Source organism: Pteropus vampyrus, unplaced genomic scaffold (genome assembly GCF_000151845.1).
Source record: "Pteropus vampyrus isolate Shadow unplaced genomic scaffold, Pvam_2.0 Scaffold404, whole genome shotgun sequence".
Taxonomy (NCBI): Eukaryota; Metazoa; Chordata; class Mammalia; order Chiroptera; family Pteropodidae; genus Pteropus; species Pteropus vampyrus.
In genome coordinates, this window is record NW_011889185.1 from 2,466,629 (window position 1) to 2,493,563 (window position 26,935).

General features: G+C 35.3%; 1 pseudogene; it reads right to left on the reverse strand.

The window, feature by feature from the left end:
• Positions 1 to 3,635: 3,635 nt before the first annotated feature.
• Positions 3,636 to 26,935, reverse strand: part of LOC111731847 — a 33,049-nt pseudogene continuing 9,749 nt past the window's right edge.

Consider the following 26,935-nt stretch of genomic DNA (forward strand, 5'->3'; position numbering starts at 1 on the left):
TTTGCTTCTAACAAATAACATGCAGTGAAAGTGATTATTATGACTACCAAGGCTACATAATACAGGAGGAGACAACTTTAGTTGGGATCTCTCTCTTGGGAGCCTCACTCTTTGGAACTCAACCCATGCCACAGGGACAGACCACATGTAGGTGTTCTGGCTGACAGCCCCAGTTGAGGTCCTAGCTGACACCTACCCAGTATTATTCCACAAACATGTGAAAAAGAAAGCTTTAAAGATGAATGCAGCACCAGCTGCTGTTTGACTGCAACCATACAGGAGATCCCTGAGGGAAAACCAGATAGCTGAGTCCAGTCGATCCCCAGATCTATGAGAAATAATATTAATAAATAATTATTGCTGTTTTAATGCCATTATGTTTGGGGTCGTTAGAAAGCTGTAAACAACCATTATGAAAGGCAAGATGAACTTGGAGAAGGTTCACGGAGAGCCAGAAGGTGATTTAAAGGTTATATATTAAACAAGTAACATACTGGGGATTCTCAGCCTTTTAGTCAAACAAAGGAAAGATAAAGGGGAAATTTTAAAATGTCTTTAAAAACACAGCAAAAGAGATTAAACCTTCTGGATTTCCAGTGAATACAGCATAAGAGGAAATCAACTTAAATTACAGTATAGTGAATTTGAGATTGATGTAAGCAGTAATTTTTGAGTGGGGAGAAAAGCTATGGGTGCTCATACTTTAATGAATCATGTATTGTTATTGCTCTCGCACCCATTTAGGTACTTGCCTCCCTTCGTGTTTACTGTAGACTTTAAGAAACTATTAATACAGAATGTAGTAAATACATATTGAAGGCAAAAATGTGTTAATATCTTCATGTATTCATTATTTGAGTTTTAAAGAATTAAAAAAAAGAAATCATGTTCAAACCAGATTTCCTTAGAATGGTATCATTTCCCTAAATAGTATGATAAGAAAAAATTAACACCTTTGAGTTAATTGTTTTGGAGCTGTGTGATACAATTTGCTGAAAGACTCACATAAAATTTGGTAAACTGAAGAGATATTGCTTCTCAGATTCTTATTACAAGGTTATTTTGCAACTCCATAGCTTTTAATTTCCTCAACCTGGATGGCCACCACCCTCATCCCTCATTTTACCTACTTGTCAGTTAGCTCTTGCAAGGTAATAATCACTCCCTACTCAGAATAAAATATTGTGTAACTTAACAACCACTTATATAGTTCATGATTATGTGTGTTGGCTGGATCAGATCACCCTGATGATGTCTTTGAAACTCTAGTCTGAGACTTTGATATAGACAATTTTGATATATGTTGAGCTGTGCAAAGTGTAAGGTGCTCCATAGCTCCCAGGAATATGATAGCTCATGAATAGAGTCAGGAACTCTTGACTAGAACCCCCCACCCACACTCAGTCTTGAACTAGACTTTTGTTCCTTTTTTCTAGCCCTACCACATTTATCATCCACTGCCACTCTATGGGCAGGACAGAGAGCTAGATTTACAGAAAGCATCCAGAAGCCTCTTGGAGGAAGCAGATCAACCCTCCTACATCTTAAGTGTAAATTTAAAAGCCAAACAAACAAACAAATATTCCTACTACTTCTGTTGCAATTTTTGATGCTGAAGAACATCTATTCAGTTTTATTATTTTCTTGTTTAAAAATATTTAATCTTACTTGTGGGTGGGTGTGGGAAGTGATCACATCAGAGGGAAAAGAAAGAAATTCAAGCATGTTTTTGAGGAAAAAATATGTATTAACTGTTATATGTCAGTGTATTCTTTATAGTTAATATTCAGCTCAGAAAATAACATAATAGAATAGCTTCCAAACTATGAAAAAAGCAAAATCAACTCTGTATAGACCATACCTTGAGTTAACAAAGTCAGAGCTGTATTCTCTAGTAAACCAGATTTGTTTGCTGTGGATGTTTTTCAGAATTAACCTATTATTTATGAAGTGCTCTAAAGCTAGAAAGTAACATAGGCTAAACAATGGATCAGAGGTTCTCTTGAATTATAATGTTAAGAAGGCCCATGAGAGCTAAGAGAGGACCTTGGAATGCTTGAAATATAAGTAAAAGAGCCAGAATCTGGGAGCAAGCATCTAAATGACATTGCTATTAAGCAAATCACAGTTCTTCCCAAGAAACAATACTCTGGATATGTTACTTATTTGTTAACCTTCAGTTTCCTGATCTATAAAATGGGAAATAATAATATTTTGTGAGCCTACTTTGTGAGGCTGTTGTGAGGTTTGCATGAGGTAACACATGTTAAGTTCTTAGCCTAGTGCCTGGTATATAATAGTAGCTAACATTCAGAGTAATTATGATTACTGCTGGAAGGAACTATAGTACAAAGAATAATGTGTTTTGATATTTGAGAGAATTAGATTTAAATCCCATTTAAAAACAAAAACACAAGTAGCAGTGTTCTTGGGCATATCACTATAAAATTGGGATAATATTAGTTATATGGTTGCTGTGAGGTTTAACTGAAATTGCAAAAATAATTGAATGCAGTCTAGCACATGGAAACTAATGAATGAATGATAGCTATTATTACTCTATGGAATTTTTATAGTAGCTAGAGATATGTTTGGCCTAAGCTACACCTGATGCTATGTAAAAACCAGGATTTGCAGTGGGCTGAATTTGTTCAGGTCCTCCTAGAAGATGGGAGTAGATGCAAAAGAGACCTATTGGGAGAAACACCAATGAAGGATAAAAGGAGAAGGAACAGGAGTAGGAAGGAAGAGCCTTCAGACTATGATGTAGGTCTGACTCCTGAGAAAGGAGAGAGAAGGAAGGAGGACAGTGTAGCAAGAGCTTCAGATGCAGCACAGCTCTGAGAGTCTCGACCAGGCTGATAGGGAGCCCCAAACAAAGACTGCCCATCAGAGAAGTCCCATGGCAGGCAGAATGATCGAGCCCTGGTGCCTCTGTCATGTTGTCATTGGTGGAAACAGACTGGGGACAGTGTGGCCTCAGTAGGAATGTTGCAGCAGATCCTAAAGGGGCAGCAGCTATGGGCTTTTAGTGAACTGTGCTCCCCTAAGCAGAGTCTCTTGAAGGGAACCCTGAATGGATACCACTATGGCCACTACAAAAGATTGAATTAAGCTCTGTAACCAACCAAAATTATCTTTTCATATTAGTCAGTTCCTGGTCTGGGTCAAGCTTTCATAACAGACTATAAATGTGGAATTAAATGGAATTTTCTAAGAAAATAAATACTGCCAAGAGTATTTTCTAGAGAATAATGGAAGCATTTAATCAAACAAATATGATACTTGTTGAAAAATAAATTTGTTGAAAACTCAACTTAACAGTTGTGTTTGGAAAAGAGCAATGTAGGTGTCAATTTCTTCTGTTTGATTTCTTAAAAGAAGCTAGGCCATAAGTCTCCTTTATATGTGAAACTGGAAAAAAAGTATATATTTTAAGTGACATTATTTAGCTATGAAGTTTTAATAATTCATTCTGGCTTCTCTTCTTGTCTAATTTTACTACTCAGATTTATATAAAATTTATGTTTTAGAGGAATGTGAAGAATATAATAGTATAAGTAGATTGGAGAGATACAGCAAATCTATTTTAAGCTTTTATTTCCTATGGTATGAAGCCATTGCTTTTTCCATGTTTAACCTTTTTCTTCTCCTTCATCCATGATATCAGTGAGGAAAAACTTTTCCTTTATCTTTTTAGATTCAATGTTTGGGGACTGCAAATTGACTGATGAAAGACAGATTAACAAGAGAAAAGGCATATTTTAACATGTAATTGAGGAGTTCATAAAGAAATATGACTTAAAGAGATGGTTGGAATTTGGAGTTTATAGGCCATCTTGTTAGGAGCAGGGGAGAGGATGAAAAACATTAGAAAACAAACAACTTTTTGAAAAACAAAATGGGCCTTTAAGAGAGGGAGATATAATTGTTTCGTGACAATGTCTGTTTAGGTGTGGTATTGGAGACTTCTCATCTCTGGTGATGAGTCAATATCTTCCCTGGTTACTTCAAGGGAGGGGATTTATAACAGTTGAGTTCTGAGTTCTTTTGGGAGACTTTGCTTTTAGGAGGGTAAGGAATTTCAGGAACTCAAATGCCTTCTGCTCAAAATAATTTTTATGCCACTGTAATATATTCTGGATTCTTTCAGCTATGTGGATGCTGAATTATTGGTTGTCACACAATTTGAGGACCCAGAATAAAGGAATTATGTAAGACCCCATAATAATACTAATATTATCTAAATAGTTTAGTGTTTATTTGCTAGTAACAATTTAACAGTGGTGGAAAACAGAAGCTAACTGGTATTCACTGGTATTCACTGGTAATAAACCAACTCTTTGGAAAGAAAAAATTACAACTCTTGCAATTACAACATTACCGTGATAAGGGAAAGGCATTGTAATTGAGAGCAGGGAGGAAAGGAAATAAAAGGATAAAAAATACAAGACAAGATTCAGAGTCAAGCAATAACTGGTTTGTGGTTGAATACATTCACTGCATAGGAAAAGCCAACAGGTGTTAGATATGTGAAACCAATGAGTGTCACATTACCAGGGAACTGACAATGCTAGTAAATCAGCAGCAGGCATGGATAAATTAAACCTTGACAGTCCAGGCAGAGACCATGGCCACAGTTGCAATGACCCCTTATAAATTTTCTACCCCAGCTAACAATAAGATGAAAGTGAAAACAGAATTCCTTTTTTAAAAATTTTAATTTTAAAATTAGAATTGACATTCAATATTGTTTTAAATTTGTTTCACATGTACAGCATACTGGTTGGAGATTTATATAATTTATGAAGTGATCCCCCCAATCAGTCTAGTACCCACCTGGCACTACACATAGTTATTACAATATTATTGACTATATTCCTTATGATGTACTTCACATACCCACGACTATTTCATAACCACCAATCTGTACTTCTTAATCCCTTCACCTTTTTCACCCAGCACCCCACCGCCCATCCCATCTGGCAACCGTTAATTTGTTCTCTGTGCCTATGAGTTTGTTTCTGTTTTGTTTGCTCATTTATTTATTTTTATTTTTTTTCTTTAGATTCCACATATAAGTGAGATCATATGGTATTTGTCTTTCTCTGTCTGACTTATTTCACTCAGCATAATATCCTCTAAGTCCATCTATGTTGTTACAAATGATAATTATTCATTTTTTATGGCTGAGTAATATTCCATTGTATACATGTACCACCTTTTCTTTATCTAATTATCTCTTGATGGGCACTTAGGTTGCTTTCATATTTTGCTATGTTCACAGCACTGCAGTGAACATAGGGGTGCATATATTCTTTTAAATTAGTGTTTTTGTTTTCTTTGGATGAATACACAGAAGAGGAATTGCTGGATCATAAGACAGTTCTCTTTTTAATTTTTTGCAGAACCTCCAAACGTTTTCCATGGTGGCTGCACCAGTTTGCTATCCCACAAATGATGCACGAGAGTTTCCTTTTCTCCACAACCCCTGCACACACTTGTTGCTTGTTGATTTATTAATAATAACCACTCTGACAGGAGCGAGGTGATATCTCATTGTGGTTTTAATTTGCATTTTTCTGATGATTAGTGATCTTGAGCATCTTATCTATTGGCTATCTGTATGTCCTCTTGAGAGAAATGCTTATTCGGGTCCTTCGCCCATTTTTTAATGGGTTCGTTTGTTTGTTTTGGTGTTGAGTTGTATAAGTTCTTTGTAAATTTTAAACATTAACTTTTTATCAGTTGTATCACTGGTGAATATCTTCTTCCATTTAGTAGGCTGTCTTTCATTTTATTGATGGTCTCTTTTGCTGTGCAAAACATTTTAAGTTTGATGTGGTCCCATTTGTTTCTTTTTTTCTTTTGTTTCACTTGCCTGAGGAGATATATCAGAAAGAGTAGTACTAAGGCAATGTCAGACACTTTGATGTCTATATTTTTTTCTAGGAGTTTCATGGTTTAGGATCTTGCATTTAAGTCTTTAATCCATTTTTAGTTTATTCTTGTTTATGATGTAAGAAGGTCCAGTTTCATTTTTTTTTCACGTATCTGTCCAGTTTTCGTAACACCATTTATTGGAGACTGCCTTTACCCCACTGCATATTCTTGCCTCTCTTATTATAGATTAGATGACCATATAGACGTGGATTTATTTCTGGCCTCTACTGTGTTCCATTGATCTATGACTGTTTTTATGCCAGTACCATGCTGTTTTGATTACTATAGCTTTATAGTATAGTTTGATATCAGGTAGCAAGATATCTCCAAGTTTGTTCTTCTTTATCAAGATTGCCTTGGCTATTAGGGTTATTTTATGGTCCCATATTAATTTTAGGATTATTTATTCTAGTTCTGTGAAAATCCTGTGGGTAGTATGAACATTTTAATGAGCACCGTATATGTTTTATTTGTATCTTCTTCAAGTTCTTTCATTAATGACATATTTTTCTGAGTATAGGTCTTTTACCTCCTTGGTTAAGTTTATTTCTAGATATTTTATTTATTTTTTGATGCAATTATAAGTGGAGTTCTTTTCTCCATTCTCTTTCTGGGAGTTCATTGTCAGTGTATAGAAATGCAACCAATTTCTGAATATTAATTTTGTATCCTATTACTTTATTGAATTAGTTTATTAATTCTAACAGTTTTGTGGGGTAGAATCTTTCAGAATCTCTACATATAGTATCATGCCATCAGCAAGTAATGACAGTTTTACAGATTCTTTTCCAATTTGGATGCCTTTTATTTCTTTGTCTTGTCTGACTAATAGCTAGTACTTCCAATACTATGTTGAATAGAAGTGATAAAAATGAGCATCCTTGTCTTGTTCCTGGTGTTAAGGAAAATGCTTTTAGATTTTCCCCATTGAATCTGATGTTAGTTGTAGGTTTGTCACATATAGTCTTTATTATGTTGAGGTATGTTTCCTCTATTCCCACTTTATTGAGAGTTTTTATCACAAATGGATGCTGCATTTTGTCAAACACTTTTTCTGCCTCTATTGACATGGTTATATGATCTTTATCCTTCAATTCGTTAATGTTGTGTATCACATTAATTGATTTGTGGACATTGATCCAGTCTTGCATTCCAGAAATAAATTCAACTTAATCATGATATATAACTTTTTTCTGCATTCCTGAATTTAGTTTGCTAGTATTTTGTTGAGGATTTTTTGCATCTAGGTTCATCAAGGATATCAAACTATAATTTTCTTCTCTTGTAATGTATTTGTCTGGCTTTGGAATCAGTGTAATGGTGGCCTTGGTGAGCTTAGAGGCCTTCCTTCCACTTGAATTTTTTGGAATAGTTTGAGGAGAATAAGTGTTAATTATGCTTTGAATGTTTGGTTAAATTCACCTGTGAAGCCATTCAGTCCAGAACTTTTGTTTTTTGGGAGATTTTTGATTATTGATTTGATTTTTAGTAGTAATTGGTTGATTCAGATTTTCTGTTTCTTCTTGACTCAGTATTGGAAAATTGTATGTTTTTAGGAATGTATCCATTTCTTCCAGATTGTCCAATTTGTTGGCATATATTGCGCATAGTATTTTCTTATAATCCTTTATATTTCTGTGGAGTCAGTTGTTACTTCTCTTTTATTTCTGATTTTATTTATTTGGGTTGTCTGTCTTTTTTTCTTGATGAGTCTAGTTAAAGATTTATCAATTTTATTTATTTTTTCAAAGAACCAGCCTTTGGTTTTATTGATCTTTTGTATTTTTTAGACTTTTTTGTTTATTTCTACTCTGATCTTTATTATGTTTTCCCTCTATTCACTTTGAGTTTTCTTTGCTCTTCTAGTTCTAGTTCTTTTAAATGTAAGTAGAATGTTTATTTTAAACTTTTCATGTTTCTTGAGTCAGACCTGCATTGTTATGAATTTTTTTCTTAGAACTGCTTTTCCTATGTCTCTCAAGTTTTGCGTAGTTGTGTTTTCATTTTCATTTGTCTCAAGGTATCCTTTGATTTATTCCTTGGTCTCAATGTTAACTCATTCATTGTTTAGTAGTATGTTATTTAGCCTCCATGTGCTTGTGTATTTTTCAGTTTTTTTTTTCTTGTAATTGATTTCTAGTTTCATACCACTGTGGTCAGATAAGATGCTTGATATGATTTCAATCTTCTTAAATTTACTGAGACTTGTTTTGTGGTGTAACATGTGGTATATCTTGAAAAATATTCCACGTGCACTTGAGAAAACGTTATATTCTGTTGCTTTAGGATGAAACACTCTAGTGTGTCATTTAAAGCCGCTGTTTTCTGGTTGATTTCCTGTCTGTCTAATGGTGTCAATGGGGTGTTAAGGTCCCGTACAATGACTGTACTATTGTCAATTTCTCCACTTATGTCTGTCGATATTTGCTTTATATATTTAAGCGCTCCTATGTTGGGGGCATAAATGTTTATTAGGGTCATATCCTCTTGTTAGATTGATCCGTTTATCATTATGTAATGTCATTTTTTTCTCTTATTCTAGCTGTTGTTTTAAAGTCTATTTTGCCTGATATAAGTACTGCTACTTCACCTATTTTTTCATTTCGATTTTCATGAAATATCTTTTTCCTTCCCTTTACTTCAGTTTTTGTGTGTCTTTTGATCTGAAGTGGTTCTCTTGTAGACAGCATATGTATGAGTCTTGTTTTCTTATCCCGTTGGCTACCATGCCTTTTGATTGGAGCATTTATTCAATTTACATGAAAGTGTTTATTGATAAGTACATAATTATTGCCATTTTATTATTTATATTTATGTTATTTTTTTCTTCCCCTTCTTAAAGTCCCTTCAGCATTTTCTGTACTACTGGCTTGGTGGTGGTGAATTGCTTTAGCTTTTTTTCTGTCTGGTAGGTGTTTACCTCACCTTCAATTTTAATTGATATCCTTGCTGGGTAGAGTAGCCCTGGTTGTAGGACTTTGATTTTCTTCATTTTGAATATTTTGTACCAATCCTTTTTGATATACAAAGTTTCTGTTGAGAAATCAGCTGACATTCTTATGGGAGTACCCTTATAAGTAACTAGTTGCCTTTCTCTTGCTGCTTTTAGGATTCTATCTTTGTCTTTAACCTTAGCATTTTAATTGTTATGTGTCTTGGTTTTGGTATATTTGAGTTCAACTTCTTTGGTAACTCTCCGAACTTCTTGGACATGTATGTCTATTTCCCTCTTCGTGTTAAGGAAGTTTTCAGTCATTATTTCTTCAGATAAGTTCTTAATCCCTTGCTTTCTCTCTTCTTCTGATACTCCTATGATGGGGATGTTGCTATGCTTGATGTTATTCCAGAAGTTCCTTAAACTATCCTCATTTTTTAAATTCTTTTTTATTTTCTGATTGGGTGTTTTCTGCTATTTTGTCTTCCAAATTGCTGATTCAGTCTTCTGCTTCATCCAATCTACTGCTGATTCCTTCTAGCATATTCTTCATTGCAGTTATTGTATTCTTCATTTTTGACTGGTTCTTTTTTATGATTTCTATGTCCTGTTTTATGCTTACTGTCTCTTTGTTGAAGTTCTCACTGGGCTCATCTATTCTTCTCCTAAGTTCATTGAGCATCCTTATAACCATTATTTTGAATTCGGTCCCTGGGAGGATGCTTGCCTCTATTTCATTAATTTTTTTTTTCTGGAGTTTTCTTCCTGTTCTTTCATTAGATAAATATTTCTTTGTTTTCTCACTTTGGCTGCCTCTCTGTGTTTGTTTCAATGTGTTAGGTATATCTGCTATGTCTCCCATTCTTAGCCAGTGGCCTTATGTAGTGGACTTGTGTGATCCAGTGGTACAGACTCCCTGATCACCTGTACCATTGCTCTAGGAGTGACCCTTGCGTGTTTGTGTGTGCTCTCCTGTTGTAGTTGAGCCTTGATTGTTACTTCAGTGAGTGGGACTGACTCTCAGGATGACTGGCTGTGAGGATTAGCTACACCCACAATGTGTGAACTGTTGTATGAGGGCTGACCTCACAAAGTGGGGTTTGCCCCAGCAGGTTCATGTACCTGTTGAGACTACTCTTTGGCTTTCTGTTTGTGGGGCTAATCAAGTGGTACTTTGTTGAGGCATAATGCCACCCTATGAGTATATTGGTTTTGGAGCCCCTTCAGAGGGGCTCCTGTGCGGCCAAATTCTGCCACTGTCTGTGACCGACCTAGGGCTACCTTGGATGAATTACAAAGGTATTTGTGTTTAGTTGCTGCCTGAGCTGGATCTAGAGGTATGTGGGAGAGGCCAGCTGGTGAAAGGAAGACAACTGCTATCAGTACCAGGCCTGGGAAAGCTCAACAAAAGGCCAAGGGCATCCACAAACCAGCTGCCCATAAGGCTCAGCAGCTGAATGAGGCTTGAGGGTACCAAAATTGGATGAGATGGTCTCAGAGAGTCACTAGTGTAGGGAAAATGGTGTTCCCCGGGTTGATGCAGATTCAGATTTGTTGCCAGTGCTGAGCCTGTGGCCTCTCGCAAAAGTCTCAGCTCATACCAAGGCCAGCCACTGCCCACTTCAGACCTACAGACACTCAAGATTTGTTCAAGAAATACTGCAACTAAGGCCAGGCCTTGTTTCCCACCACCAAACGTGTCTCCTGAGGTGTTCGAGCAGAGACCTGATGATTGCTGCCAAAGGAATCTCCTGCTGAGAATGAGACATGGGGCTGGTTTTCCAGTAACTACCAGAAATAGCCTCTGAGCAATTTGAGAATTGGATTGGGTGAAGTCTCAGGGAGTCACTAGGGTGCAGCCAGGATATCTCACCAGGCCAATGCAGATTCAGTTTTGGCTGTGGGGGGGGGGCGGGGGAGCAAAACACATACTCACTTGCAGACTGTACAGGAGGAGGAGGTCTCAACAAAGGATCAATGGAGGCTGTCCCTACAGCCTTTGCCTTGAAGCCACACAACTCGGTCTTTCCCTGTATGGTTCTGGCACCTCCCGAACTGCTGTTGGAGCCAAGGGTGCGAGCGAATGAGTCTGTGCATGGGCCCTTGAAGGGGATGTCTGGACTCTCAGCTGCTTTCTGTCTCACCTGGATGGCCACAATCCCCACTGATTTTTTACAGTTAGATTTTGTGGAGAATCCTTTTCCTGGTATTGGAACTATGGGCTGGTGAGCCCCTCTGTGGAGCAGAGGCCACTCGTTCCTCCTGTTTGGGAGGCTTTGCAGCCAAGATATTCCTCTGGATGCCCAATCACCACACATGGGTATGGAACCAGCCCACTTTGTGTCTCCACATCTCCTATCAGTCTTAATGTGGTCTTCTCTTTATATCCCCAGTTATGCGAGTTCTATTCAGCTAGTCTTCAGATTATTCTCTAGGTTGACTGTTTCATAATTTAGTTGCAATTTTAATGCAGTCATAAAAAGAGACATGCATGATGTTTACCTACCTTGCCATATTCTAAAATTCAGTTTTTATGCTGTGGTACCATGTAGAATCATTTTAAAGTTTGTGATTAAAAACAACATGGGTTTTTGTTGTTGTTGACATTGTTTTAAAGTTGGGCATCTATGAGATGCAATGGCAACAGGAGTATATAATGTATGAATTTTCTGGCATGATTGCCTTTGACCAGATAGTTGAAGGACTACATAGTTTACTCAAAGTTGTGTTAAAGAGTGTTTTAATTTCTAACAGAGGTGGGCAGCTACTTGATACCTTTGACTCCTACTCTATCTGGGAATTAATCCTCTTTGAGCAAGTAGGCTTACATTCAACAATATTTGTTACATCATTGTAGTGACAAAAAAAACTACAAATGATCTGAATATACAGCAATAGCAAAATTATTGAATAAATTGTAATATATTTCATGCTACACAGCTATTAAAGTGAATTAGATCAATACCTATAGACCTTGAGACATATCCTTGAAGAAAAACAAATATGTTAAAAAAGAATTCAAAAATTATACTTGAGAAATTTGAACTTCCTTTGCTTATGATATGAACTACAGTTAGTCCTCACTTAATGTCATTAATAGGTTCTTGGAAATAGTAACTAAGCCTAACGACATAGAATAAAACCAATTTTACCCTAAGTTAATTGATACAAATAAGAGTTAAGTTCCTATGGTATATTTCTGGTCACAAAACATCACCAAACTTCTAAATAAAGACCCAAAGCATTTCTAATATTAAAATTTGAAATAAATGTGAGCTACACATACATTTAAGAAAGATAATATAAACAAGTAAGATAATTTTCCAAACTGCTTATTCTAGTTCAGGGTCACAGGTGGCTGGAACCTCTCCTGGCAGCTCAGGGCAAAAGGCAGGCATTCATCCTGGACAGGGCACCCTTCTATCACAGGACACATCACACACACACACGTGTGCGTGCACATACACACACACACTCACAATGGGGCATTGTAGACATGCCAATTCACCTCACATGCACATCTTTGGGATATGGGAGGAAACCAGAGTACCCAGAGAAAACCTACACAGACATGGGGAGTACTTGCATCTCTACACAAACAGTAACCCCTCTGGGAATCAACTTTTATTTTCTTATCAATTATAATGAAGCAGCATCTAACAAAATGATGTTATTCAAGGACCTGTTGTATATATAAATGCATATTATCGATCATGATTAGTGAATTTATTAAATTATATCCTTTGAATTTAGCTGGTAGATAGATGAATTCTTTACCTGGAGCTTGTTTCACTTTTCTTTGTCACAACGTAGCTAATATAACCCTGAGAAGATGATGATTATAATATTAGAAGTACCACTTCTAAAAGTTAAAGGAGTCAGAGGATTTAGGGAGATAAAGGGTAGAGAAATAAATGTGCTAAATTACTTGATTAGGGCAAGGTACTTTTTAAAAAAAATTCTACTGAGAAATGGAAAGTCTAGAGGCTATGTATTTGAGTATAGACAGAGATAGAGAAACAAAAGTGGTCAATGTAAAAGGCCTAGAATTGCATGTGTAACCTCATTTCTGTACAGAGCCTTGTAGTTTCAAAGATATTTTTACATTTAGTTCACCACTTGTCAGAGAGCTAGATATATGCCTGCCATTTCACAGAAAAAATTAAAATAGAACTAGATTAGTTCTGCTTAAGTTCTGTCTCTTAGTGCTAGCTAAATTAGATAATTGATAAAATCTGTAGGTGGAGTCAGTCAAGAGAAAATTAAGGTTTTCTTCACTGGAGTTTAGAATTGAAAGTCTTCAGTGTAAATGAATGCATGAACTATGCTGTAGATGATGCTCTCAGCATTTGTGTATCTTACACAGGCTGTGGAAGAATGGAAGCAGAATGAGAATGGAGTAGAAGGGACACCATCTGGCTAATGATATAGGTTAAGTGGGAAAAGTAAAAAACCTGGAGTAAGGAGGTCACAAATGAATTGAGGTGATGATACTGATATATATTACACACATGAATACCCTAGTTAATTAAAAAAATATTCTGGAAAGTGCCTGAAGAGATAAATAAAAATAGATCCAGGGACAAAAAGAAAGAAGATGGATACCCAGGGAGAGAACCAGAGTTTAGGGCCAATTTTCCCCTGGGGCATTGGCGCAATTGCCAATTCCTTAGCAGGTGACTGAAAGCCTAAAATGTTTGAATTTTAGCAGCCTTGAATGCTGCTGTTTTTTTTTTTTAAATCTTGTTGACTTTTTAACTAAGGTGACATTGGTTCATGACATTATATAAGTTGCTGGTGTACACGTTATAATTGAACATCTGTATACACTATAGTATGCTCACCACCAAAAGTCGTTTCCATCTGTTACCATATATTTGACCTCCTTTACCTGTTTAACTCTCCTCCATCCACTTTTCTCTCTGGTAACCAATTTATTATCTGTATCTATGAGTTTGTTTTTGTTTTGTTTGACTTGTCTATTTTTTTGTTTTATATTCCACATGAGTGTAATAATGTTTTTTTGTTGTTGTTCTTTTCCATCTGATTTATTTTATTTAGCATAACACTCATCTGACTTATTTCATTTATCATAATAATCTGACTTATTTCATTTATCATAATACCTCAAGGTCCATCAATATTGTCACAAATGGAAATATTTCTTCTTTTTATTGCTGGGTAGTATTCCATTGTGTGTGTATGTACCACATCTTTATTTTTTCATTGGTAACTGTGTGGAGAAAGGGAACCCTTGTACATTGTTGGTGGGGTTGAAAATTGGTTCAGCCACTGTGGAAAACAATACAGAAGTTTCTCAAAGAATTAAGAATAGAACTACTATATGATTCAGCAATTCTTTTTCTGGGTATTAATCTGAAGAATATGAAAACACTAATTTTAAAGGATATATGTACCCCTATGTTCATTACGGCATTATTTACAGTAGCTAAGATATGGAAACAAACTAAGTGAATGCCACTTTTGATAGCTTTACAAGGATAGAGACACGGGGTTTGGCATTCATGAGTCTGTGGTCTTGGGATCACAGAGGGGCTATGTCCTAGGAGTGAGGGTATACCCTTATGTATACTGTAACTCAACCTGTTTCAATCCCTGAATGGATTGAAGTGATCCTGGATTACCTAAGTTCCCATACCATGGCAGAAGCAAATGAAAACCCACTCTAGAGGAGGCTAACATTATCCTATGCCTTGTATTATTTCTATAAATATTTTATAAATACAGTATTCGACAAACAAAACTTAAGCAGATGTATTAGGAGACAAGCCCAAATACCTTGGAATGGCTTCTTAAAAATGTTGAAAGAAAACAACCACCATCCTATAATTCTACATTCATGATAACTTCCTTCAGTAATAAAAGTGATACAAACATACTGTTTTTGTTATCTATTGCTGTGTAACCATATTGTCACAAACTTAGTGGCTTAAGATAACATATTTATTATCTCAGAGTTTCTGTGGATCAGGAGACTGGACGTGGCTTAGTTGAGTCCTCTGCAAGGATGCAGTGAAAGTTTTGGCCAGATCTGAGTTCTCATTTGAGGCCCTGCTGATGATAAATCTGTTCCAAGTTTATGTGGTTGTTGCCAGTATTTATTTTATTTCAGGCTTTCAGAGTGAAGGCTTTAGTTTCTTGCTGGCTTTCAGCTGGAGGCTGGAAGTTTTGAACCTATGCATTATAAGAGGAAGACTGAAAATCAATGAGCTAAGCATTCATCTCAAGAAATTAGGAAAAGAAAGTCAAATTAAACTCATAGAAAGTAGAAATAAGAAAATAATGAAACAAAAATTAATGAAATAGTAAAAAGTACAATAGAAAGAATCAACAAGGATAAAAGATGGTACTTTGAATCAATAAAAAAGTTGGCAAAATATCACAGAACACCACTGTACATCCTTTAGACATAAAATATATTAAGCAATCAATAGACACATAGATACAGAGAGTAAACTGATGGTTGACAGATGGGAAGGGGTTAAGGAGATAGATAAAAATGGTAAGAGATTAAGAAGTACAAATTGGTAGTTACAAAATAGGCATAGGGATGTGAAGTACAGCATAGGGAATATAGTCAAGTATATTGTAATAACCATATATATAGTGCCATAGGAGTACTACACTAACCGGGGGGGACTACTCTGAAAATTATTTAAATGTCTAACCACTCTGCTGTATGCCTAAAACTAATATAAAATAATATTAAATGTCAACTCTAATTGAAAAATTAAAATTAAAAAAGAAATCATCATATATAATTTTATGCTAATACATTTAAAATATTTAGATGAACCAGATAAATTTATAGGAAGCTATGACAGAGAATAGAGAACCTAAAGAATAAAGCAACTTAAAAAATGGAATTTATAAGCTTTTCTACACAGAAAATTCCCACATGGATTCAGTAGTAAATCTACTAAACATTTAAAGAAAATTGAATTTTGATCTGTCAAAAATTTATCCAAAATACAGAAAAAAGAACATTCTCTAACTCATTTTATCAGGCCAGCATAATTATAACTACTAAAAATCTGACAAGGATATGACAAGAAATAATACTTCAGGTCAATATCACTTGGGAACATGCATGCAATATCCAAGTAATCTAATAGTAATTCAAATTTAGCAATATAGAAAAAAATATAATACCTCCAAACCAAGTTGGGTTTATTCTAGAAAGACAAGGTTGGCTTAATAATAGAAAATCAAGCAGTGTAATTCACCACAATAACAGAATTAAGAACAAAAATCAATGATTGTTTCCATAGATGCTGAAAAATTTTGATAACACTCTATATCCATCCATGGTAAAAGCTCCACTAGGCAAAACAGTTGGAAAAATGAACTTTCTTAAACTGATAAAATTATCTACAGAAAAAACCTACAACAAAACTAAATCACGAAATGCTAAAAGCTTTTAGTTTGTGCCTGAGAACAAGACAAGTTTGCCTGCCATCAACCCTTCTATTTAATGTTGTACTGGAAGTCTTTGATAGTGCAATAAGGTAAGAAAGAAACTTGGAGCTGATACAGAGGAGAATAAAAATAACTGAACTCTACAAATCTGCTTGGCTTTATTTTAGAAAAGTTATGACTATGACTATTTCATTCTCATTTTGGTATACATTTCTACTACTTTTTATTTCTCCTGAAGTTAGCTCTATGCAAGTAAAATAGAATATTGGGAAAATATCAAAATATGATTAATGCCATTTTGAATTGACTTCTGAGGGGAGGAGACATTTTGGATCAGCCTCTCTCTAATCAAATGACACTTTCTGAGTTGGGCCCTATCTAGAACAATGTTGCTGGACTATCTTACTTTGATTTTACTATTGTGGAAATTGCAGCTGTTAGTAAATGTTTATTGTAAAAAAAATAGTACTGAAAGAATACTATTTTGGAAAACATGTTCTCTGGGGCTATTTTTTAGTTAGAAAAAAATGTAACCAGGATACTGACATAAGTTTGGGTACCTGGGAACTGACTAATCAGTACAATAAGTCTTCAATTAACATCACTGATAGGTTATTAAAAACTGCAACTTTAAGCAAAACTACATATAAGGAAACCAATTTGCCACAGGCTAATTGATATAAACAGGAATTAAGTTCCTACGGCATATTTCTGGTCACAAAAATATCACCAAACTTCTAAAAAACACTCAAAACACTTCTAATATTAAACATTGAAAAAATGTGAGCTATACATATGTTTAAGAAAGATTAATAAAAACAAGCAAGAGAATTATTTTCCACCTCGCTTATTCCAGTTCAGAGTGAGGGATGGCCAGAGTATCTCCCAGCAGCTCAGGATGCAAGGTGGGAACCAGTCCTGGACAGGACTCCATACCATCGCAGGGCACACTCACACAAAGCCACACTTACTCAGAGTGGAACAATTTAGACACCTCAATTTACCTCATGTGCACAGCTTTGGAATATGGAAGGAAACTGCAGTACCCAGAATAAAAGACATGCAGACATGGGGAGAACATGCAACTCCACACAGACAGTGGCCCTAGCTAGGAATCAATTTTTTTTTATCACTGTTTTATAACAAAATGATGTTGAATGAAATAATACTATTTGAGGACCTGCTGTGTTGTGACTCACCTACTCTTAAAGAAAATGACACGCATCCAGTTATTGTATACACATGAAAGTGCCTAAGCCTGATGCTAGTGGATGAGTAAGCTTAGTTTCAACAATTGAGATGATAATAAAATGATTTATTTTAAAATTTGCAATTACTAGACATGTTCAAGCTGCAGGGATGATCATGCTAGAAATCATGAAGGTCTTTGCATGATGGACTAACAGACCACACAGCTATGAAGGAAGCAATAGATGTAATATAAACAGATGTTAGTATAGCTTTGATTATATTAAAATAATGTTCTCCAAAAGACAGAAAGATTTCTCTACTATTCTTAGATATCTACTGGTGGAATAAAGGGTAATCAAGGTAGTCAGTGCATATAAGAAAAGTATAAAACACATTTTTGGCAGAATTTTATGTTTCTTAACACAAATACAATGTGCATACAAGCTGTATATTCATTTTCTTCACTATGCAGCCTGGCATTGGAATCGGTGAATCTGATGGCCAGTTGGGCTTCTCTTTCCACAATGGCTTTGCTGTTCTTTAAGGAGATGTTGTGAGCAACCTCAGCACAGTAAGATTTGTTGCACATCAGCAGCACTTCAATCTCCTTGATATTGTGGACCGGGAACTTCTGAAAGACACTGGGCAGCATGTGCTTTGTTTTCTTGTTGCTCCCATAACCAATGTTGGGTATCAAGATCTAGCCCTTGAATCTTCTGCACACTCTATTGTCGATGCCTCTGGGTTTTCACCAGTTACACTTAATATCAGTTTGACTAGTGTCCGAAGAACTTCTTTGACACCTTTTTGACAACTGGCTTCACGAGGGGTCTGAGGGCAGCTTTGATGTCGAGTAGGAAATGGCTGCCACCTCCATAGGCAGTGCTGAGTAAGAGAGAATATAAAACAAATTGTGAATGTGAAGTCAGCATGACTATACTTGGAAATGGTTGTATAGGTCCCTAAGTAAATTTAGAATGTTTCCATAGATGTCATTAGTGTCCCTCATTTTTAAGTGACTTAAGGGGTCACAACTAACCATGACAAGTTTTTTTTGTTTTTTTTTTCTCAATGATTTGGCTGTTGTCAAACTGTTTATATGCAATGTCAAAACAACGGAGCACTTTTTAAACTTAACCAAAGTGGGTGATCGATTCACATCACAAGTTAGAAATAGATATCTAACTGTCTTCCATATACTGAAGTGCTGGTATTTAATTTCATCTTACTTCTCACAGATAAAATGTAATGAAATTCATTGATCCTTTGTATGTAATGAAAGATCGACAACACATCAGAGAAAAGATGTGCTAAAAGCCATATATTGAACCTTACTAGCAATCACTAAATGCTTTAAAATAGGATAGGTATTCATGTATAAGGTTATTATTTTTAGATGTTTATCTCCTTTGAGGCAGCCAACTAAACCCAACCTTCTTGAGATTTGGTTTTTCAATGTGACTTCAGGATTCTAAAATGGGCCTGCTCCTCATTTTGCCTTCTTGCCCCCAGTTGTTCAGATTGTGCACTGTACAATGTTACCATATCTAAGGGGGCAGCATTTACATTGTAGACATATACAGAATTAACACACAAATGTGTTGCAGGTGACTGTAGACATTCAGGATGGGTCCTGAAGCAGCAAGAGAGAGCCCTCTATTTATAAACCTTCACTCACCCACTTGGACATACACACCTCAACAGAACGTGTACTCTCACATTTACTCGAACATACTTGTGCACATGGTCATGCCTCCTCCTGACTATACTTTGAGTGTCTGAATTCACTCAGTAAGCAGTTGCCCTTACTCTGAACTTATCACAGTCACCTCATCTTGGGACGGAGTGTGTACACTCTTTCTAGCTTATGTGCTGGGCAGGAGGTAAGTGTGCAGGAATGGTACGGGAGAGTGTATGCCTGTGCACAAGTAGCTGCTGCTCTCAGACTCTAGAAAGACGTTCCAACTCAAATGGGGTGTATTTGAGCAGGCTTTGTCCAATTTTTAGTGAGATAGATGTGTTCTAGACAACAACTTTCAAAGTAGTTTAACTTATAAAATTACTGCATGCTACTGCTTTAGCCTTAGAAATAATGTTCTCTCCTTCCTTTTCTCTTTCTCCTGTTCCTCCCTCTCCTTTACACATAGGCCACATCTAGGGTCACAGTGGTAGCCAGAAAAAATGACCCCCCAATATATATACATTTCCTAATCCCAAGAACCTGTGAGTATTACCTTACATGGCAAAAGGTGTGATTAAGAATCTTGAAACAGGATGTGGTTCCATAGTGTAACGGTTAACACGTCTGCTTTACACGCAGAAGGTCCTAGGTTTGCACCTCAGGGGAGCCATGGTCCATGGTCTATGGCCATGCCGCCTTGAACAAGCCCAATGTCTGATCTCGTAGCTAAGCAGGATTGGGCCTGGTTAGTACTTGGATGGGAGACCACCTAGGAAGACCAGGTGCTTCAGGCATAAACAATAATAAATAATTTTTAAAAAAAGAATCTTGAAACATAATGCTTATTTTACATTATCCTAGTGGGCCCTAAATGCAATCATATGTATTTTTTTTAATTTTTATTTTTCAATTACAGTTGACATTCAATAGTATTTTATCTTGGCTTCGAGTGTACAGCGTAGTTGTTAGACATTTATGTAATTTACTAAGTGATCCCCCTGATAAGTCTTGTACCCACCTGACACTATAAATACTTACTACAATATTATTGACTGTATTTCCTATGCTGTATTTTATACCCCCATGACTATTTTGTAACTACCAATTGTACTTCTTAATCCTTTCACCATTTTTACCCAGCCCCCCAACACCTTCCCATCTGGCAACCATCAGTTTGTTCTCTGTATTTACAAGTCTGTTTATGTTTTGTTTGCCCATTTATATTTTCTTTAGACTCCACATATAAGTGAAATCATATGGTACTTGTCTTTATCTGTCTTATTTCACTTAGATAATACCTTTTAGGTCCATCCACATTGTTGCAAATGATAAGATTTCATTTTTTTCATGGCTGAGTAATATTCCATTGTGTGTGTGTATATATATATATGGAAAACCCAGAGGCATCGACAATAGAGTGTGCAGAAGATTCAAGGGCTAGATCTTGATACCCAACATTGGTTATGGGAGCAACAAGAAAACAAAGCACATGCTGCCCAGTGTCTTTCAGAAGTTCCCGGTCCACAATATCAAGGAGATTGAAGTGCTGCTGATGTGCAACAAATCTTACTGTGCTGAGGATGCTCACAACATCTCCTTAAAGAACAGCAAAGCCATTGTGGAAAGAGAAGCCCAACTGGCCATCAGATTCACCGATTCCAATGCCAGGCTGCATAGTGAAGAAAATGAATATACAGCTTGTATGCACATTGTATTTGTGTTAAGAAACATAAAATTCTGCCAAAAATGTGTTTTATACTTTTCTTATATGCACTGACTACCTTGATTACCCTTTATTCCACCAGTAGATATCTAAGAATAGTAGAGAAATCTTTCTGTCTTTTGGAGAACATTATTTTAATATAATCAAAGCTATACTAACATCTGTTTATATTACATCTATTGCTTCCTTCATAGCTGTGTGGTCTGTTAGTCCATCATGCAAAGACCTTCATGATTTCTAGCATGATCATCCCTGCAGCTTGAACATGTCTAGTAATTGCAAATTTTAAAATAAATCATTTTATTATCATCTCAATTGTTGAAACTAAGCTTACTCATCCACTAGCATCAGGCTTAGGCACTTTCATGTGTATACAATAACTGGATGCGTGTCATTTTCTTTAAGAGTAGGTGAGTCACAACACAGCAGGTCATATATATATATATGACCTGCTGTGTTGTATATATATATATATATATATATATATATATATATATATATATATATATATATATATACACACACACACACACCACCTCTTATTCATCCAGTTGTCTGTTGATGGACACATAGGTTGCTTCAATATCTTCACTTTTGTAAATAACACTACAGTGAACATAGGGAAGCATATAACTGTTCAAATTAGTGTTTTGATTTCTTCAGATAAATACTCAGAAGTGGAATTGCTGCATCATAAGATAGTTCTATTTTTAATTTTTTCAGAAAACTCCATACTCTTTTCCACAGTGGGTGCACCAATTTGCAATCTCACCAGCAGTGCAGGAGGGTTCCCTTTTCTCCATATCCTTGCCAACACTAATTTTTCAATTTATGATAATAGCCATTCTGACACGGGTGAGATGATATCTCATTGTGGTTTTAATTTACATTCCTTTGATGATTAGTGACCTTGAGCATCCTTTCATATGTCTATTGGCCATCTGTATGTCCTCTTGGGAAAAATATCTATTCAAGTCCTCTGCCTATGTTTTTAATTGGATTGTTTGTTTTTTTGTTTGTTTGTTTTTGGTTGTTGAGTTGTATAAGTTCTTTATAAATTTTGTAAATTAACTCCTTATCAGATATATCATTGGCAAATATCTTCTCCAATTCAGTAACTTGTCATTTCATTTTGTTCATGGTTTCTTTGGCCTTGCCAAACCTTTTTAGTTTGATGTAGTCCCGTTTGTTTATTTTCTCTCTAGTTTCCATTGCCTAAGAAGATATTTTAGTTAAAAAAAAAAATTACTAAGAGTAAGGTCAGAGAGTTTACTTCTTATATTGTCTTCTAGGAGTTTCATGGTTTTAGGTCTTACATTTAATTCTTCAATCCATTTTAAGTTTATTCTTGTATACAGTGTAAGAAGGTGGTTTAGTTTTATTTTTTTGCATGTATCTGTCCAGTTTTCCCAACACTATTTATTGAATAGACTGCCTCTACCTCATTGTATATTCTTGCCTCCTTTGTCATAGATTAGATGACTATATAGGCATGGGTTTATTTCTGGGCTCTCTAGTCTGTTCCACTGATCTATGAGTCTGTTCTTATGCCAGTATCATGCTGTTTTGGTTACTATAGACTTGTACTACAGTTTAATATCAGGTAGCGTGATACGCCAAGTTTGTTCTTATTTCTCAAGATCACTGTGGCTATTTGGGATCTTTTATTGTTCCATATAAATTTTAGGATTACTTGTACTGTTAAAAAGTCCATTGGTATTTTGATAGAGATTATATTAAATCATTAGGCTGCTTTTGGTAGTACGGACATTTTAAGGATGTTAATTCTTCCTATACATGAGCATGATATGTGCTTCCATTTATTTGTATCTTCAATTTATTTCTTAAATGTCTTATAATTTTCTGAGTATAGGACTTTTATGGCCTTGGTTAAATTTATTCCTAAGGTTTTTTTTTTTGATAATTGTAAATGGTATTTTTACTTGATTTCTCTTTCTTATTTTTCAATACTGGTGTATAGAAATGCAACCGATTTCTGAATATTAATTTTGTATCCTACTTTACTAAATTCATTTATTAGTTTTAGAAGTGTTTTGGTAGAACTTTTAGGGTTCTCTCTCTATAGTATCATGTCATCTGCAATAACGACAGTTTTATGTCTTTCCTTCCAATTTGGATAACTTTTATTTCTTTTTCTTCTCTGATTGCTGTGGCTAGGACTTCCAATACTATGTTGAATAAAAGTGGTGAAACTAGTTATCTGTTTCTTGTTCCTGCTATTAAGGGAAACACTTTTAGCTTTTCACTATTGGGTATGATGTTATTGTGAGTTTGTCATATTTGGCCTTTATTATGTTGAGGTATGTCACCTCTAATCCACTTTGCTGAGAATTTTTTCCATAAATGGAGACAGAATTTTGTCAAAGTTTTTTCTACATCTATTGCTATAATCATATGATTATCACCTTTAATTTTGTTTATGTGGTGTATCACATTGATTGATTTGCAGATGTTTTTTAAATTTTTTTCAAAATATTTTTTTATTTATTTTATTTTTGGTGACACTGGTTAACAAAATCCAATAAAAATCAGCTGTGCACTTTAACAGTAAGGCATACATATGTTTACACTGTGTTTATCTCCATTAGTTAGATTTCTTTTTGTCACCACATATTTGATCCCCTTTACACCGTCTACCTCCCCACTTTACCACGCCCCCTACCCTCTGGTAACCATTAGTGTATAGTCCATATCCATGAGTCTCTGTTTGTTTGTCCTGTTCATTTCTTGCTTTTAGGTTTATATTCCATATATAAGTGATAACATTGACTTCCAACTTTTTTTGTCTGGCTTACTTTGCTTAGCATGATTATCTTGAAGTCCATCCATGTTGTTACAAATGGCAGTATTTTATCTCTTCCTATGGCTGGGTAATTTTCCATTGTATATATGTACCACAGCTTCTTTATCCAATCATCTGTCATAGGACACTTCAGTTGCTTCTATGTCCTGGCCACTATGAATAATGCTGCTATGAATATTGGTGTGCAAATATCTTTTCTGATATGGGTTTTCAAGTCTTTGAGATAAATATCCAATAGAGAGATGGCTGGATCATATGGTAGATCAACTGTTAGTTTTTTGAGGAAACTCTATACTGTTTTCCTTAGTGGCTGTACGAATTTGCAGTCCCACCGGCAGTGTATGAGAGTTCCTATTTCTCCACATCCTCTCCAGAATTTATTACTTGTCCTGTTGATTATAGGTATTCTAACAGATGTGAGATGGTATCTCATTGTGGTTTTAATTTGCATTTCCCTAATAGCTAGCGATGTTGAGCATCTTTTCAAATATTTGTTGGCCATTTGTCTGTCCTCTAGGGAGAGGTGTCTGTTCAGGTCCTCTGCCCATTTTTGATTGTGTGTGTGTGTGTGTGTGTGTGTGTGTGTGTGTGTGTGTGTGTGTGTGTGATTGAGCTGCATGAGTTCTTTGCATATTTTGAATGTTAGGACCTTATCGGAGGTGTTCTGTGCAAATATATTTTACCATTCAGATGGTTGTCTTTCTACCTTATTGACAATTTCTTTTGCTGAGCAGAAGCTTTTTAGTTTGTTGTAGTCTCATTCATTTATTTTGGCTTTTACTTCCCTTGTTTTTGAGGTCAAATCCTTAAAATCCTTTTTAAGTCCAAGGTCCTTGAGTTTCGTTCCTATGTTTTCTTCTATGCATTTTATTGTTTTAGGTCTTATATTCAGGTCCTTAATCCATTTTGAGTTAATTTTGGTGTGTGGTGATAGACAATAGTCTAGTTTCATTCTTTTGCAGATGGCTTTCTAGTTTTTCCAGCATCATTTATTGAAGAGGCTTCCTTTTCTTTAATGTATGTTTCTGTCTTTTTTGTTGAAAATGATTTGTCCATATAAATATGTGTTTACTTCTGGACTCTCGATTCTGTTCCAATGGTCCATGTGTCTGTTTTTCTGCCAGTACCATGCCGTTTAGATTACTGTCACTTTGTAGTATAATTTGAAGTCGGGCAGAGTAATGACTCCAGTCTCGTTCTTTTTCTTCAGAATGACTTTGGCAATTCAGGATCTTTGGTGCTTCCATACTAATATGATGATTTTTCATTCTATTTCTTTAAAACATGCCGATGGGATTTTGATGGGGATTGCATTAAATCTATACAATAGGTATATTAGGTAATATGGTAATTTAACTATGTTGATTCTTCCAATTCATGAACACAGAATATCTTTCCATTTCTTTGTATCTTCTTCAATTTTTTTTAATGGGGTCTTGTAGTTTTCATTATATAAGTCCTTCATATGTTTCATTAAGTTTATTCCTAGGTATTTTATTCTTTTTGTTGCAATTGCAAAGAGAATCATTTTTTCCACTTCTTTTCTGGACACTTCGTTATTAGAGTATAGGAACGCTATAGATTTTTGAGAGTTCATTTTATATCCAGAGACTTTCCTGTCTTTGCTTATTGTTTATAGTAGTGTTCTTGTGGAGTCCTTAGGTTTTTCTAGATAGAGAATCATGTCATCTGCAAATAGTGACAGTTTGACTTCTTTGTTTCCAATTTGGATGCCTTTTATATCTTTCTCTTGTCTAATTGCACTCGCTAGGACCTCCAATGTTATATTGAATAACAGTGGTGATAGTGGACAGCCTTGCATTATTCCTGATCTTAGAGGGAAGGATTTTAGTTTTTTATCATTAAGTATAATGTTGGCTGAGGGTTCGTCATATATGGCCTTAATTATGGTAATGTGTTTTGATCATAAATGGATGATGTACCTTGCCAAATGCTTTTTCTGCATCTATTGATATGATCATATGTTTCTTAGTTTTAAATTTGTTTATGTGGTGCATCACATTAATCAATTTGCTTATGTTGAACCCTCCCTGTCTCTCTTGGATGAAGGCCACTTGATTGTGGTGTATAACCTTTTTAATATGTTGCTGTATTCAGTTCACTAGTAACTTTTTTTGGATTTTCGCATCTGTGTTCATGAAAGATATTGGTCTGTAGTTTTCTATTTTTGTGTGTTGCTCATACCATGTTTTGGTATCAGGGTAATATCGGCCTCATAAAATGGGTTGGGAAGTATTGCCTCCTCTTCAATTTTTTTTGGATGAATTTGAGGAAAATAGGCATTTCTATTGTTTGAATGTTTGGTAGAATTCACTGTTGAAGCCATCTGGTCCTGGACAGGACTTTTACTTTTCAGTAGGTTTTTGATGATTGTTTCAATTTCCATATTGCTTAAAAGTCTATTAAGATTTTCCAGTTCTTTTTGATTCAGTTTAGGATGCTTGTATTTTCTAAGTACTGATCCATTTCTTCTAGGTTATTAAATTTGGTGTTATATACTTTTTCATAGTATTTTAGTATAATCTTTTGTATTTCTGTGATGTCTTTCATGATTTCCCCTCTTTCATCCCTGATTTTGTTTATTTGTGTCTTTTTTCTTTTTTTCTTTAGTGAGTCTAGCCAGGGGTTTGTCAATTTTATTAATCTTCTCAAAGAACCAGCACTTTGGTACATTTATTTTTTTATTGTTTTTTGTTTTGTTTTGTTTTGTTTTATTTTCAATTTCATTTATTTCTGCTGTAATTTTAATAATTTCTTTTTCTCTCCTGAGTTTAGGCTTCATGTGTTTTTCCTTTTCTAGTTTTTCAAGATGGAGTGTTACGTTGTTTATTTGGGCTCATTCTTGTTTTGGAGATAGGCCTGTAATGACATGAACTTTCCTCTTATGACCACTTTGGCCATGTCCCAAAAGTTGTGATATGTTGTACTATCGTTATCATTTGTTTCTATGTATTACTTAACCTCTCTTTTTATTTCTTCTCTGACCCAGTCATTCTTCAGTAACATGTTTTTAAATCTCCATGTATGTGTGGTTCTTCCTATTTTTTTTTATTTTTTATTTTTTTTTCAGTTGATCTCTAGTTTCAAAGCATTATGATCAGAGAATATGGTTGGTATGATCAACACTCATATTTCTGTGTCCCAGTATGTGGTCGATTCTTGAGAATGTTCAATGCG